This window comes from Vidua macroura, chromosome 27 (genome assembly GCF_024509145.1).
Source record: "Vidua macroura isolate BioBank_ID:100142 chromosome 27, ASM2450914v1, whole genome shotgun sequence".
Lineage (NCBI taxonomy): Eukaryota > Metazoa > Chordata > Aves > Passeriformes > Viduidae > Vidua > Vidua macroura.
In genome coordinates, this window is record NC_071597.1 from 1 (window position 1) to 16854 (window position 16854).

The 16854-nt window shown below is 52.8% G+C and overlaps 2 long non-coding RNA genes across 2 annotated transcripts; both read right to left on the bottom strand.

Moving 5' to 3' along the window:
* Positions 1–437: 437 nt before the first annotated feature.
* On the bottom strand, positions 438–765 carry LOC128819990 (uncharacterized). The gene is made up of 3 exons (XR_008440803.1): positions 719–765; positions 597–637; positions 438–515 (listed from the first exon to the last, which is right to left on the bottom strand). It is a non-coding gene; the product is annotated as an uncharacterized LOC128819990 (long non-coding RNA).
* Positions 766–4232: 3467 nt separating this feature from the next.
* On the bottom strand, positions 4233–4711 carry LOC128819643 (uncharacterized). The gene is made up of 3 exons (XR_008440735.1): positions 4489–4711; positions 4381–4408; positions 4233–4286 (listed from the first exon to the last, which is right to left on the bottom strand). It is a non-coding gene; the product is annotated as an uncharacterized LOC128819643 (long non-coding RNA).
* Positions 4712–16854: the final 12143 nt, after the last annotated feature.

Genomic DNA, 16854 nt, shown 5'->3' on the forward strand with positions numbered 1-16854 from the left:
ATAGCATGTGATGATGAAATTTAACTCCTTTCAAGATGTTAGTGCCAAAGGACTTAAGAGGAAGCCTAAGAAGCTCAGTAGGCCTAGACAAGAAAGCGATGACTACGGCGTGACCGTGGCTAGAGCTCCGGACGTGAAGGCGAGCTCCTCGGGTGAAAAGATCCACGACGACATCAAGAGTCAAAGAAGGCCGCCGACGCAAACCTCGCGAGGACGCGAAGACGGATCGGAACTGCCCTGCCCGGCGAAGACTCTGGTGAGGCTGAGGAGAAACCCTCTCCCTCTGCTTCCGAGGGGCCCGTCCCACTATGGGCCTCTCCTCTAAGCTAACATCAAATTGTCTCCTGTGATAGTAAAGGTTTTTCCCCTTCTCCCACCTACTGGCCCCGACACTTAGCTTTTGCAAGACGACCGGACAAAATCCATCGTCAGCCAGACGTGGACGGCGACATGTTCTCTACATCCGCTTCGGTGCTGCCGTTTCCAAACTTCAGCTATGCGCCTCCTCACGGTACCTAAGACAAAACAGAAAATGCAACTAGCGCCCTGCAAAAGAGGAATCCCCGGAACTCTGACGCACCGCTGCCCCGGCTCACCTGAAATCTTGATGCGACTCAACAGGCTGCCAGGAGGATACCTACAAAAGGAAAAGGTACAGGCTTAGCGTGCTGCCGCATAACGGTCACCTATGAGTCACCCAGCCTAAATGCCGACTCACCCGCTTGACTCTGTTCCTTCACACGCCTAGGGCAGCAATGACACCTGCAAAGAAACAAAGCAAAAAAAACCACACTGAGATACCGAGAAAAGACCACCACCCTGACCTGACAAGTACGCCCACCTACACCTTAAGCTTGCACCCACCGGCCCTCAGACATCTGGGATCAGAGACATCTCGCGAGAGAACTGCCTGAAATAAAAAAAACAAAAACAAAAGGGATGCTGAGACTTTCACCAGAAACTGAGACCTGTGCGAGAACAACTGCTTCTGTCCACTGCTCACCTGGCACACTTGGCCTTGGCTGCAGCTATCTGCCTGGACTTCCTAATAATAAAGACAAAGAACAGTGCTGTAACATAGTCACCATTTATGCTTCCCCTGCAAATACAAACAGCAACTGACCTTCTCAGGGAAAACCCCCTGACCCAGGAGGGGCGCTCTGCCACAGATCTTAAATGTCTGCATCTGAAAGAAAGTTAGGAGAAAATTCAAACAACTGTAGGATAACTTAACAGGTCCAAGCATCCTGTGTGAATCTAGGAATACCATCTAGAATACAACTACATCCCCCATTCCAAATTGCAGGTCTCCAGGACTTGTGCAATTACACCAGGCTATGCAGCAGGACAGAGCAGCTCCGGGACAAATATGTGCAGACACCCGTGACACAGGACAGGACACGACAAACGAGGGGACGCCACAAGGAGAAAAATCTCTTGGCGAGAAAAATGCCCGCGAGGACAGAGAGATTGCGGAACGAGATGACCTAGGGGAGACGGACGGCTCGGAGCTGATGAGGCTCAAAGAACCCTGCAGGAAGAAGATGCTAAGAAAACGATGTCTTCCGAGAACTGCACAAGCGGATGCCTGAAAAGCCTACGGTAAGAATGAGCTACCTAGCTTGGCGTTCTCACAAGTCCTAAGCCGCTATAATGGATCGTTGGGGTGTGCGGCTGTCGCTACCGCTCAGAACGAGACCTTCAAAGACATCTGACCGGATGCTTCTAAAGACAGATACGACTGCGATGCCTGTCGGGACTCCCGAGTCAAAAGGCCTGTGGCGTTGGGGCCGGGCCGAGGAACGCAAAGATCACAGATGCCAAGATGACCCTCAGACAGCTAAGGTAAAAAAAGACAAGTGACGTGACAGACCCAAACAACACAGAATGCACAAGAGACAAGTGACACGACCCACACCGGAACTGCTCTGCCCTGCGCACCTCAGCGCTGAGATCAAAAGAGACGCTTTCCCTTTAGGTGGCCTAAGGAGACACTTCTTAGACATCCCCATCTCCAAAGCAGACTCAAAAATCCCTTCCGGGCAGTCCCAAGCCAGCACCCCGCTTCCCTCCCCTCAGTGGGTCGTAGCCCTCGACTTATCTTGCACACTTCTGGGCGTGCAAATCCCTGTCGAGTGCAAAAGAAGGCCACCTCCCCGTCTGGGAAGTTCCAGCTGTCACCAGGCTCTTATCTCTTCGTCTGCCAAGACAAAGAAAAGGAAACATCAGTGCACAATCTTAACAGCACACGGGCTAAAACCTGACAATTCTGCTACTCACCTTCTCCTAAGAGAGCCCTGGCGTTCGGGCCGCACGCTTCGGCCGTGCTCCGAGGCCGACGCTGCCGTCACGAGGTACGCCTAGGTTAAGTGGAGACAAGGTGACTGGGCACGGCTGAAACTGGAGTGGACCCCCTCTCCTCCTCCCTACCTCCCCGACTCACCGCAGCTCCTCGGCCGTTCCCGTGAGCTACCTAGACGGGACCTTGAAATACAAGATGTGTGGGCTTCATCACGGGGTCCCGTCATACTTCCGGAGGGCTCACGAGTGCAGGAAACCCGGTCCGTCCGCCACCTGATGACATGGGCTTAGCGTACGCCGAGTGGATGGCCTAAAGCACGCAAATGAGAACGGATGGTTAGAGGTGCACCAGAAACTGAGACCTGTGCGAAAACAACTGCTTCTGTCCACTGCTCACCTGGCACACTTGGCCTTGGCTGCAGCTATCTGCCTGGACTTCCTAATAATAAAGACAAAGAACAGTGCTGTAACATAGTCACCATTTATGCTTCCCCTGCAAACACAAACAGCGACTGACCTTCTCAGGGAAAACCCCTTGACCCGGGATTGGGGGCTCTGCTACAGATTTAATCTGCCTGCATCTGAAAGAAAGGTAGGAGTAATGTCAAACGGCTGCAGGATAACTTAACAGCACCAAACATGTCAATCTACGAATACAATCTAGAGCCCAACTACACCCCGCAGCAGAAATTTCAACTCCTGGGACTTGTCCTGTTACAGGCTATGCAGCAGGGCAGAGCAGTTCCGGGACAAATACGTGCAGACACCCGTGACACAGGACAGAACGTGACAAACGAGGGGACGTGACAGGGAGAGAGAGCTCTTGGTGAGAAGAATGCCGGCGAGCGCCGGGAGAATGCGGAACGAGATGACCTAGGTGAGACGGACCGCTCGGAGCCGATGAGGCTCAGAGAACCCTGCAGGAACAAGATGCTAACAGAATGATTTCTTAAGAGAACTGCAGAGAGGAATGTTTTACGGTCCGAAGGCTCTAGCTAGCTTTGCATTCTTATCAGTCCTAATCGGCTTTAAGGGATCATTGCGGTGTGTGGCTGTTGACACAGCTCAGAGCAAGACCTTAAAAGACATCTGACTGGATGCTTCTAAAGAGAGATGCAATTCAGATGCCTGTCTGACCTCTGGAATCAAGAGTCCTATTGCACTGGTGCCCGTCCAAGGAATGCGGAGATCACGGATGCCAAAAATGAGGCCAGGGTTTCTGATAGGGCCCTCAAAGGGCTAAGGTAAAAAAGCCATGTGACACGAAATACCCAAACACACAGAATGCACAATAGACAAGTGACACAACACACACCAGAACTGCTCTGCCCTGAGCACTGTGATCAAAAAAAACCCTTTCCCTTTAGGTGGCCTAAGTGGATACTTCTTGCACATCCCTGCCACCAAAGCTGATTCAAAAAACGCTCCCAGCGCCTCGCTTTCATCCCCTCTCAAGGTCGTAGCCCTCGACTTATCTCTCGGACATCCGGGGATGAGAATCCACGTCGCGTGCGAACGGAGGCCGCCTCGCCTGCTGGGAATTTTCTTACGATCACCGGGCTGTAGTCCCTTGCTCAACTGCAATCGAGAACACCAAACATCACTGCGTGATCTTAGCTGTACAACGGACAAAACCCAGCAATTCTGCTACTCACCGTTCTCCTCAGAATGCCCGGCTCCTTGGGCCGCACGCTTTGGCCGTGCTCGGAGGCTGACGCCGTCATCGCAGGGTATGCCTGGGTTGAGAAGAGACAAAGTGACTCGGCATTGCTGAAACCTAAGTGGACCCTGGCTCCCTCTCCCTACCTCGGCGACTCACCGCAACTCCTCGGCCCTTGCCAAAGGCTACCCGGATGGGACCTTGAAATACAAAATTTCAAGGCTTCATTACGGCCCTGAAATACTTCCAGAGGACTCACGAGCACAGGAAACCCGGTCCATCGGCTGGTTGGTGACGGGGGCTTGGCATACTCCGAGTGGATTGCCTAAAGCACACAAACAAGAATGGAGGCTTTAGAGTTGCACCAGAAATTGAGACCTGAGTGAGAACACCTGTTTCTGCAACCGGTCACTGCTCACCTTGACTGCAGAGATCCAGATTTAATGCCTAAAAATAAAGACAGAAAACAGTACTGTAACACACAGTCACCATTTATACTTCCACTGCAGAGACAAACGGTGACTGACCTGCTCAGGGGAACCCCCTCTCCAGGGACTGGGGGGGCTCTGCCACAGATTTAATCCACCTGCATCTGAAAGAGAGTTAGGACAAAAGTCAAATGGTTGCAAGATAACTTAACAGCTGCAAACACCTTATGCCAATCTAGGAATACCATCTAGAGTCCAACTACACCCTGCACTGCAAATTTCAAGTCCCCAGAACTTATCCTATTACACCAGGCTATGCAGCAGGGCAGAACAGCTCTGGGACAAATATGTGCAGACACCCGTGACACAGGACGGGACAAACAAGGGGACGCTAAACACAAACAACACGTTATGACACAAACAACACGTTATGATACGAACGGCGTGACACAAGGATGATAACTTCCTGGCAAGAAGAATAATGGCGAGGAGCGAGAGGATGCCAAAAGAGATGACCGATGCTCTGGCAGTGGTGGATGGAGGAGGCTCTAAGGAGCAGAAGAGCTCCTGGAGAAGACTGGAACAGAGTGACCCGTTAAAAGAACTGTTGGTCACAATGATCAGGATGGCTGTGAGACAATGCTACGTTTAGAATGCTTTCCATATCCACACAATCTGGTAAGCCCCAGGATGTTACAGCTCGTGGCTGGAAAGGATGGATGGTGATACGGCCGGGAAGGAGGCCTCAAAAGACGTCCGACTCGATGCTTCGGAGATGCGACCAAGAGAGATGGCCGAGCCCGCCGGTAAAAGAACGAACGATATCGGCGTCGTGCCGAGAAGTGCGAGCGTTCGAGAACCCAGAGATGCTGGCTGATGCTTGTGTTAAGGCCCTTGAGGGGAAAAGGCAGGGATATCTGATCCAAGGGACCCCAAAGACACACCAGATAACACGGTACATGGGACAACACAACACGGACCGGAACTGTTCTGCACTGCACACCCTACAGCTGCAATCAAAAGTAGAGCCTCTCCCTTTAGCTGTCCTAAGAGGCCCCTTAGAAGATATCCCTTTATCCTCTGCTAGTTTTCAAATCTATCCCAGGAATTTCCAATCCACTACTCCCATCTCCAGGCTGTGGCCCCGACTTATCTTTTGGGTGATGGGTGATGTGAATCCAGGTTGGACCTGAAATGAGTCTACCTCGGAGGGCCATGTGATCGCCTGTTAGCCTCTTAGTCGGTTACAATAAAGAACAGCAAAATCAATGCATGAGTTTAGTGTTACGTGGGCCAAATCCCAGCAAGTCAGCTACTTATCCTCTTCTGAGCGTGCCTGGGTCCTCAAGTCTCCAGCTTCATCCTGAGTCCAAGGCTATGGCTGTTATTATGAGTGGCACCTGGATTAGAGAGAGGCAAAGTTACATGGCATTTCTGTGAGTGCAGTGGATGAGCTCGTGTGCTGTACGACACACGAATGCCTCTGCTATGCTTGTGAAAAGCCTTGGGGGGGGTCCTCAAATAGACACCATTTCTCACCCTGCTACCTTCAAAACCCCCCACAATAACTCCTAACCGGGCACCCTGCTCACTCTCCCTCTCCTAGTCACAATCCTCAACTCATCTGAAGCCTCAATCTCAAACATCATCTTTGACACAGGGCAGATACCTTTTGTGACGCAATGAATCTGCTGAAAAAATGTTGTACTTGACACAACCTGGAGTTGCAGGAAGTTGGACTCCTCCTAAAAAAAAAAAAAAAAAAAAACAAAACAAAATCATAAATTACAAAACCACCTTACCACCCCTGAATGCAAAACCCAAATCATGAACTTAAATACTCCCTGTATTCAACGTTGTTTTCTTCACAGTCTCTTCAAAGCCTCTGTTGCTTTAGATGCCCAAAAGCACCTGCTGAAAACAACCTGAGATAAGCTGAAAGAGCCTCTTCACCAAAATGAGAGGAGAGCTCTTACCCCAGCAGATTCCAGAGAGGGAATGAAGGCCCCTGGTAAAGGCTGGGGTTAATATACCCCTGATTGGGCCCGCCTCTCGTTCCCACAATGCCTGGGAAAGGAGAGGGGCAAATCCCACCGGGTATAAAAGCCCTCAGAGTGGCTGCAGCTGTTTGGCTCCTCTGACTTGAATTCGAGGGGAGTAAAGGGCTTGCTACAGAAGAAAACTCTCCAGGGAAATGACAGCACTTTCTTTTTTGCTACAACTACTTGGAACAAAAGGGCAGAAAGCTGGTAAGAAATAAACTTTGTTTATTTGAAAATAAAAAAGAAATAAAACTTTGTTTTTAGGCAGCATAGCTAGATAAGTTGGGTAATTTGCTGTTAACTTATATAATTATTCCTCAGTGACTACTAAGTAGTACTCCACTTGTGACTAAGTAGGGTGGAGAAGAATACTAATTATATGAACAGTCTGTCTCCTTGGGACTACTACCTAGGGCTATCTACATTATAAATAAAAATAAGAAAAATAATAGCCTCCCAGGCAGCATAAAGATTAAGTACATGCCAGGCTTGCCCTGCTCTGAGATATTTAGTCCTAGGGTGCAGAAAGAAGTGCCCTGAAAGGTAGTTTTAAACCCTTAAAATGCTGAAAAAGACAGAGCCTCCTTCAAGTGAAGCCTTTAACAGGAGGAAATGGGGCAGTTACCTCCGCTGAAACTGATACAATGGCAAATGAATGTCTTCTGCCCTTTAATTCAATCCCCGAGAATATTGGGAAAAGAGGGGTTTTCCTCACTTTAAATCTCTCCAGTGATGAAGAAAGAGGGATTTTCCCCTCAATCCAAACCCTTAAGAAGGAGGGACAGCTGGGCTTTCCCCTCAATTTAAGCCTTACGACAACACAAAGGGTTACCCTTAATTCAAATGCAGTTACCCTTAATTCAAACCCATAAAAAACATTATCAAGGTTTTCCCCTTCTATTTAATCTGGAAAATAATGGAAAATGGGGATTCCCTGTCAATTAACACCCCTAACAGCATAGAAAAGGCAGGGATTCTTTCCACTGAGACCATTAAAATTGCAGGGAAAGTGGATTCCCTCACGATTTGAACACAAGAAATAATGGAAAAGGAAGCTTTTTCTCTCAATTTAAACTCCTTTTCTCCTACTAAGCCCTCTCTTTTCTGGGACTGCTGTGGAAGGTCTGGGGGTTCTAGGGAAGGGCTGACACAATAAAAGGGGAAAGCTGAAAGCTCTCCCCTGGAACCCCACATGCTGCCTGGCCTGCTCAGGTGCTGACCCTTGGCAAGAGGGCTCTTCCCTTGGCATTTTCTCAAAGGGATGCTCCGTGCCCAGGTGGGTCTGGCTGCTCCCCAGTCCCTGCTGGATGTTCCAACCATAGCTCCTGGAGGAACGCTTGGAATAGCCCTGTTAGGCCCTCTGGACTAGCAGCTCCCTATGCAGGTGTGCCCAGGTAACTCTCTGAAAGCGGCTTGTCACACAGGGGGCTGCGACACTTTGGAGTGGGGGATGAGGTGAAGAAAGGTCCTGTGGGGAGTTCCCTCCCCCACGCAGCCCTTTGTCTGCCCCTTAAACAATGGGGTGTCAGACTTTGCTTTCCAAGGAAATTAACAGTCTTTCCTCTCTGTGTGCCCCTAGCCAAACAGGAATTGCATCCAAAATTGCAGACAGCGAACGATTTCTCACAGACCACAGATGCCAACACCAAGAACTCTTGCTGCCCTCGGGGTGAAGCACACCACCAGTGAACAGACATCAATACACGGTGAGAGAGAGTTTGGTTTTACAGGGAAAAGGACCAGCGATTGGGTCCAGAGGTCAGTGGCCCCAAATGACATTATGCAACCTCAAGGTCCGAACGGTGCAAGATTTACAAGGGAGCAAAACTGCCCCCACCGAAAATTCGGGCTGCCCTGGCAGTGACAAGAACCTCCTGCAAACTAGCATAAAAATCGGGAGTGGTGGTTTTTGTTTCACAGGGAAAAGGGCTGGGGATCAAGTTCAAGGGGCCTGTGGCTCTGAATAGGCGGTTCCCTCCACAAATCTAAGTAAGGCAGGCTGAGTCCCACACCCAAATTGTCACCACCAAGAATTTCTGCTGCCCTGACAGTCCCAAGGGAACCCTGCAAACTGACATCAGGAACCTGGGCTGGCCACTTTTCTTTCCCAAGGAAAAAGGCTGATCTTTGCTTCCGGGGCCTGTGGCCCTGAAGTGGCCGGACACCTCCAAAAATCCAAACGATCGAAGATGTGTCGCAGACCCAAGCTGCCCCCAGCTCAAACCTGTGCTGCCCTGACAGTCCCAGGGGAACCCTACAAACTGACATCAGGAACCTGAGCTGGCCACTTTTTTTCCCTGGGAAAAAGGACCGGTCTTTGTCTCCAGGGGCCTGTGGCCCTGAGTGGCCGGACACCTCCAAAAATCCAAACGATCGAAGATGTGTCGCAGACCCAAGCTGCCCCCACCTCAAACCCGCGCTGCCCTGACAGTCCCAACGGAACCCTACAAACTGACATCAGGAACCTGGGCTGGCCACTTTTCTTTCCCAAAGAAAATAGCTATCTTTGCCTCCAGGGGCCTGTGGCCCTGAAGTGGCCGGACACCTCCAAAAATCCAAACGATCGAGGATGTGTCGCAGACCCAAGCTGCCCCCGGCTCAAACCTGTGCTGCCCTGACAGTCCCAAGGGAACCCTACAAACTGACATCAGGAACCTGGGCTGGCCACTTTTCTTTCCCAGGGAAAAGGACCAGTCTTTGTCTCCAGGGGCCTGTGGCCCTGAAGTGGCCGGACACCTCCAAAAATCCAAACGATCGAAGATGTGTCGCAGACCCAAGCTGCCCCCAGCTCAAACTTGTGCTGCCCTGACAGTCCCAAGAGAACCCTACAAACTGACATCAGGAACCTGGGCTGGCCACTTTTCTTTCCCAGGGAAAAGGACCAGTCTTTGTCTCCAGGGGCCTGTGGCCCTGAAGTGGCCGAACACCTCCAAAAATCCAAACGATCGAAGATGTGTCGCAGACCCAAGCTGCCCCCACCTCAAACCTGTGCTGCCCTGACAGTCCCAAGGGAACCCTACAAACTGACATCAGGAACCTGGGCTGGCCACTTTTCTTTCCCAGGGAAAAGGACTGGTTTTTGTCTCCAGGGGCCTGTGGCCCTGAAGTGGCCAGACACCTCCAAAAATCCAAACGATCGAAGATGTGTCGCAGACCCAAGCTGCCCCCAGCTCAAACCTGTGCTGCCCTGACAGTCCCAAGGGAACCCTACAAACTGACATCAGGAACCTGGGCTGGCCACTTTTCTTTCCCAGGGAAAAAGGACCGGTCTGTGTCTCCAGGGGCCTGTGGCCCTGAAGTGGCCGAACACCTCCAAAAATCCAAACGATCGAAGATGTGTCGCAGACCCAAGCTGCCCCCACCTCAAACCTGCGCTGCCCTGACAGTCCCAAGGGAACCCTACAAACTGACATCAGGAACCTGGGCTGGCCTCTTTTCTTTCCCAGGGAAAAGGACTGGTTTTTGTCTCCAGGGGCCTGTGGCCCTGAAGTGGCCAGACACCTCCAAAAATCCAAACGATCGAAGATGTGTCGCAGACGCAAGCTGCACCCAGCTCAAACCTGTGCTGCCCTGACAGTCCCAAGGGAACCCTACAAACTGACATCAGGAACCTGGGCTGGCCACTTTTCTTTCCCAGGGAAAAGGACCAGTCTTTCTCTCCAGGGGCCTGTGGCCCTGACTGGATGGACACCTCCAAAAATCCAAACGATCGAAGATGTGTCGCAGACCCAAGCTGCCCCCACCTCAAACCTGTGCTGCCCTGACAGTCCCAAAGGAACCCTACAAACTGACATCAGGAACCTGGGCTGGCCACTTTTCTTTCCCAAGGAAAAAGGTTGATCTTTGCCTCCAGGGGCCTGTGGCCCTGACTGGCCGGACACCTCCAAAAATCCAAACGATCGAAGATGTGTCGCAGACCCAAGCTGCCCCCACCTCAAACCTGTGCTGCCCTGACAGTCCCAAGGGAACCCTACAAACTGACATCAGGAACCTGGGCTGGCCACTTTTCTTTCCCAGGGAAAAGGACCAGTCTTTGTCTCCAGGGGCCTGTGGCCCTGAAGTGGCCGGACACCTCCAAAAATCCAAACGATCGAGGATGTGTCGCAGACCCAAGCTGCCCCCACCTCAAACCTGTGCTGCCCTGACAGTCCCAAGGGAACCCTACAAACTGACATCAGGAACCTCGGCTGGCCACTTTTCTTTCTCAAGGAAAAAGCCTGATCTTTGCTCCAGGAGCCTGTGGCCCTGAAGTGGCCAGACACCTCCAAAAATCCAAACGATCGAAGATGTGTCGCAGACCCAAGCTGCCCCCAGCTCAAACCTGTGCTGCCCTGACAGTCCCAAGGGAACCCTACAAACTGACATCAGGAACCTGGGCTGGCCACTTTTCTTTCCCAGGGAAAAGAACTGGTCTTTGTCTCCAGAGGCCTGTGGCCCTGGAGCGGCCAGACACCTCCAAAAATCCAAACGATCGAAGATGTGTCGCAGACCTAAGCTGCCCCCAGCTCAAACCTGAGCTGCCCTGACAGTCCTAAGGGAACCCTACAAACTGACATCAGGAACCTGGGCTGGCCACTTTTCTTTCCCAGGGAAAAGGACCAGTCTTTGTCTCCAGGGGCCTGTGGCCCTGACTGGCCGGACACCTCCAAAAATCCAAACGATCGAAGATATGTCGCAGACCCAAGCTGCCCCCACCTCAAACCTGTGCTGCCCTGACAGTCCCAAAGGAACCCTACAAACTGACATCAGGAACCTGGGCTGGCCACTTTTCTTTCCCAGGGAAAAGGACCAGTCTTTGTTTCCAGGGGCCTGTGGCCCTGAGTGGCCAGACACCTCCAAAAATCCAAACGATCGAAGATGTGTCGCAGACCCAAGCTGCCCCCACCTCAAACCTGTGCTGCCCTGACAGTCCCAAGGGAACCCTACAAACTGACATCAGGAACCTCGGCTGGCCACTTTTCTTTCTCAAGGAAAAAGCCTGATCTTTGCTCCAGGAGCCTGTGGCCCTGAAGTGGCCAGACACCTCCAAAAATCCAAACGATCGAAGATGTGTCGCAGACCCAAGCTGCCCCCACCTCAAACCTGTGCTGCCCTGACAGTCCCAAGGGAACCCTACAAACTGACATCAGGAACCTGGGCTGGCCACTTTTCTTTCCCAGGGAAAAGAACTGGTCTTTGTCTCCAGAGGCCTGTGGCCCTGGAGCGGCCAGACACCTCCAAAAATCCAAACGATCGAAGATGTGTCGCAGACCAACGCTGCCCCCAGCTCAAACCTGAGCTGCCCTGACAGTCCTAAGGGAACCCTACAAACTGACATCAGGAACCTGGGCTGGCCACTTTTCTTTCCCAGGGAAAAGGACCAGTCTTTGTCTCCAGGGGCCTGTGGCCCTGACTGGCCGGACACCTCCAATAATCCAAACGATCGAAGATATGTCGCAGACCCAAGCTGCCCCCACCTCAAACCTGTGCTGCCCTGACAGTCCCAAAGGAACCCTACAAACTGACATCAGGAACCTGGGCTGGCCACTTTTCTTTCCCAGGGAAAAGGACCAGTCTTTGTTTCCAGGGGCCTGTGGCCCTGAGTGGCCAGACACCTCCAAAAATCCAAACGATCGAAGATGTGTCGCAGACCCAAGCTGCCCCCACCTCAAACCTGTGCTGCCCTGACAGTCCCAAGGGAACCCTACAAACTGACATCAGGAACCTGGGCTGGCCACTTTTCTTTCCCAGGGAAAAGGACCAGTCTTTGTCTCCAGGGGCCTGTGGCCCTGAAGTGGCCGGACACCTCCAAAAATCCAAACGATCGAGGATGTGTCGCAGACCCAAGCTGCCCCCACCTCAAACCTGTGCTGCCCTGACAGTCCCAAGGGAACCCTACAAACTGACATCAGGAACCTCGGCTGGCCACTTTTCTTTCTCAAGGAAAAAGCCTGATCTTTGCCTCCAGGAGCCTGTGGCCCTGAAGTGGCCGAACACCTCCAAAAATCCAAACGATCGAAGATGTGTCGCAGACCCAAGCTGCCCCCAGCTCAAACCTGTGCTGCCCTGACAGTCCCAAGGGAACCCTACAAACTGACATCAGGAACCTGGGCTGGCCACTTTTCTTTCCCAGGGAAAAGAACTGGTCTTTGTCTCCAGGGGCCTGTGGCCCTGAAGTGGCCAGACACCTCCAAAAATCCAAACGATCGAAGATGTGTCGCAGACCCAAGCTGCCCCCAGCTCAAACCTGAGCTGCCCTGACAGTCCTAAGGGAACCCTACAAACTGACATCAGGAACCTGGGCTGGCCAATTTTCTTTCCCAGGGAAAAGGACCAGTCTTTGTCTCCAGGGGCCTGTGGCCCTGAAGTGGCCAGACACCTCTAAAAATCCAAACGATCGAAGATGTGTCGCAGACCCAAGCTGCCCCCAGCTCAAACCTCTGCTGCCCTGACAGTCCTAAGGGAACCCTACAAACTGACATCAGGAACCTGGGCTGGCCACTTTTCTTTCCCAGGGAAAAGGACCAGTCTTTGTTTCCAGGGGCCTGTGGCCCTGAGTGGCCGGACACCTCTAAAAATCCAAATGATCGAAGATGTGTCGCAGACCCAAGCTGCCCCCACCTCAAACCTGTGCTGCCCTGACAGTCCCAAAGGAACCCTACAAACTGACATCAGGAACCTGGGCTGGCCACTTTTCTTTCCCAGGGAAAAAGGCTGATCTTTGCCTCCAGGGGCCTGTGGCCCTGAAGTGGCCGGACACCTCCAAAATCCAAACGATCGAAGATGTGTCGCAGACCCAAGTTGCCCCCAGCTCAAACCTGTGCTGCCCTGACAGTCCCAAAGGAACCCTACAAACTGACATCAGGAACCTGGGCTGGCCACTTTTCTTTCCCAGGGAAAAAGGCTGATCTTTGCCTCGAGGGGACTGTGGCCCTGAAGTGGCCGGACACCTCCAAAAATCCAAACGATCGAAGATGTGTCGCAGACCCAAGCTGCCCCCACCTCAAACCTGTGCTGCCCTGACAGTCCCAAGGGAACCCTACAAACTGACATCAGGAACCTGGGCTGGCCACTTTTCTTTCCCAGGGAAAAGGACCAGTCTTTGTCTCCAGGGGCCTGTGGCCCTGAAGTGGCCGGACACCTCCAAAAATCCAAACGATCGAGGATGTGTCGCAGACCCAAGCTGCCCCCACCTCAAACCTGTGCTGCCCTGACAGTCCCAAGGGAACCCTACAAACTGACATCAGGAACCTCGGCTGGCCACTTTTCTTTCTCAAGGAAAAAGCCTGATCTTTGCCTCCAGGAGCCTGTGGCCCTGAAGTGGCCGGACACCTCCAAAAATCCAAACGATCGAAGATGTGTCGCAGACCCAAGCTGCCCCCACCTCAAACCTGTGCTGCCCTGACAGTCCCAAGGGAACCCTACAAACTGACATCAGGAACCTGGGCTGGCCACTTTTCTTTCCCAGGGAAAAGAACTGGTCTTTGTCTCCAGGGGCCTGTGGCCCTGAAGTGGCCAGACACCTCCAAAAATCCAAACGATCGAAGATGTGTCGCAGACCCAAGCTGCCCCCAGCTCAAACCTGAGCTGCCCTGACAGTCCTAAGGGAACCCTACAAACTGACATCAGGAACCTGGGCTGGCCAATTTTCTTTCCCAGGGAAAAGGACCAGTCTTTGTCTCCAGGGGCCTGTGGCCCTGAAGTGGCCAGACACCTCTAAAAATCCAAACGATCGAAGATGTGTCGCAGACCCAAGCTGCCCCCAGCTCAAACCTCTGCTGCCCTGACAGTCCTAAGGGAACCCTACAAACTGACATCAGGAACCTGGGCTGGCCACTTTTCTTTCCCAGGGAAAAGGACCAGTCTTTGTTTCCAGGGGCCTGTGGCCCTGAGTGGCCGGACACCTCTAAAAATCCAAATGATCGAAGATGTGTCGCAGACCCAAGCTGCCCCCACCTCAAACCTGTGCTGCCCTGACAGTCCCAAAGGAACCCTACAAACTGACATCAGGAACCTGGGCTGGCCACTTTTCTTTCCCAGGGAAAAAGGCTGATCTTTGCCTCCAGGGGCCTGTGGCCCTGAAGTGGCCGGACACCTCCAAAAATCCAAACGATCGAAGATGTGTCGCAGACCCAAGCTGCCCCCACCTCAAACCTGTGCTGCCCTGACAGTCCCAAGGGAACCCTGCAAACTGACATCAGGAACCTGGGCTGGCCACTTTTCTTTCCCAGGGAAAAGAACTGGTCTTTGTCTCCAGAGGCCTGTGGCCCTGGAGCGGCCAGACACCTCCAAAAATCCAAACGATCGAAGATGTGTCGCAGACGTAAGCTGCCCCCAGCTGAAACCTGTGCTGCCCTGACAGTCCCAAGGGAACCCTACAAACTGACATCAGGAACCTGGGCTGGCCACTTTTCTTTCCCAGGGAAAAGCACCAGTCTTTGTCTCCAGGGGCCTGTGGCCCTGAAGTGGCCGGACACCTCCAAAAATCCAAACGATCGAGGATGTGTCGCAGACCCAAGCTGCCCCCAGCTCAAACCTGTGCTGCCCTGACAGTCCCAAGGGAACCCTACAAACTGACATCAGGAACCTGGGCTGGCCACTTTTCTTTCCCAAGGAAAAAGGCTGATCTTTGCCTCCAGGGGCCTGTGGCCCTGACTGGCCGGACACCTCCAAAAATCCAAACGATCGAAGATGTGTCGCAGACCCAAGCTGCCCCCACCTCAAACCTGTGCTGCCCTGACAGTCCCAAGGGAACCCTACAAACTGACATCAGGAACCTGGGCTGGCCACTTTTCTTTCCCAGGGAAAAGGACCAGTCTTTGTCTCCAGGGGCCTGTGGCCCTGAAGTGGCCGGACACCTCCAAAAATCCAAACGATCGAGGATGTGTCGCAGACCCAAGCTGCCCCCACCTCAAACCTGTGCTGCCCTGAGAGTCCCAAGGGAACCCTACAAACTGACATCAGGAACCTCGGCTGGCCACTTTTCTTTCTCAAGGAAAAAGCCTGATCTTTGCCTCCAGGAGCCTGTGGCCCTGAAGTGGCCAGACACCTCCAAAAATCCAAACGATCGAAGATGTGTCGCAGACCCAAGCTGCCCCCACCTCAAACCTGTGCTGCCCTGACAGTCCCAAGGGAACCCTACAAACTGACATCAGGAACCTGGGCTGGCCACTTTTCTTTCCCAGGGAAAAGGACCAGTCTTTGTCTCCAGGGGCCTGTGGCCCTGAAGTGGCCGGACACCTCCAAAAATCCAAACGATCGAGGATGTGTCGCAGACCCAAGCTGCCCCCAGCTCAAACCTGTGCTGCCCTGACAGTCCCAAGGGAACCCTACAAACTGACATCAGGAACCTCGGCTGGCCACTTTTCTTTCTCAAGGAAAAAGCCTGATCTTTGCCTCCAGGAGCCTGTGGCCCTGAAGTGGCCGGACACCTCCAAAAATCCAAACGATCGAAGATGTGTCGCAGACCCAAGCTGCCCCCACCTCAAACCTGTGCTGCCCTGACAGTCCCAAGGGAACCCTACAAACTGACATCAGGAACCTGGGCTGGCCACTTTTCTTTCCCAGGGAAAAGAACTGGTCTTTGTCTCCAGGGGCCTGTGGCCCTGAAGTGGCCAGACACCTCCAAAAATCCAAACGATCGAAGATGTGTCGCAGACCCAAGCTGCCCCCACCTCAAACCTGTGCTGCCCTGACAGTCCTAAGGGAACCCTACAAACTGACATCAGGAACCTGGGCTGGCCACTTTTCTTTCCCAGGGAAAAGGACCAGTCTTTGTCTCCAGGGGCCTGTGGCCCTGAAGTGGCCAGACACCTCTAAAAATCCAAACGATCGAAGATGTGTCGCAGACCCAAGCTGCCCCCAGCTCAAACCTCTGCTGCCCTGACAGTCCTAAGGGAACCCTACAAACTGACATCAGGAACCTGGGCTGGCCACTTTTCTTTCCCAGGGAAAAGGACCAGTCTTTGTTTCCAGGGGCCTGTGGCCCTGAGTGGCCGGACACCTCTAAAAATCCAAATGATCGAAGATGTGTCGCAGACCCAAGCTGCCCCCACCTCAAACCTGTGCTGCCCTGACAGTCCCAAAGGAACCCTACAAACTGACATCAGGAACCTGGGCTGGCCACTTTTCTTTCCCAGGGAAAAAGGCTGATCTTTGCCTCCAGGGGCCTGTGGCCCTGAAGTGGCCGGACACCTCCAAAATCCAAACGATCGAAGATGTGTCGCAGACCCAAGCTGCCCCCAGCTCAAACCTGTGCTGCCCTGACAGTCCCAAGGGAACCCTACAAACTGACATCAGGAACCTGGGCTGGCCACTTTTCTTTCCCAGGGAAAAGAACTGGTCTTTGTCTCCAGAGGCCTGTGGCCCTGGAGCGGCCAGACACCTCCAAAAATCCAAACGATCGAAGATGTGTCGCAGACCTAAGCTGCCCCCAGCTCAAACC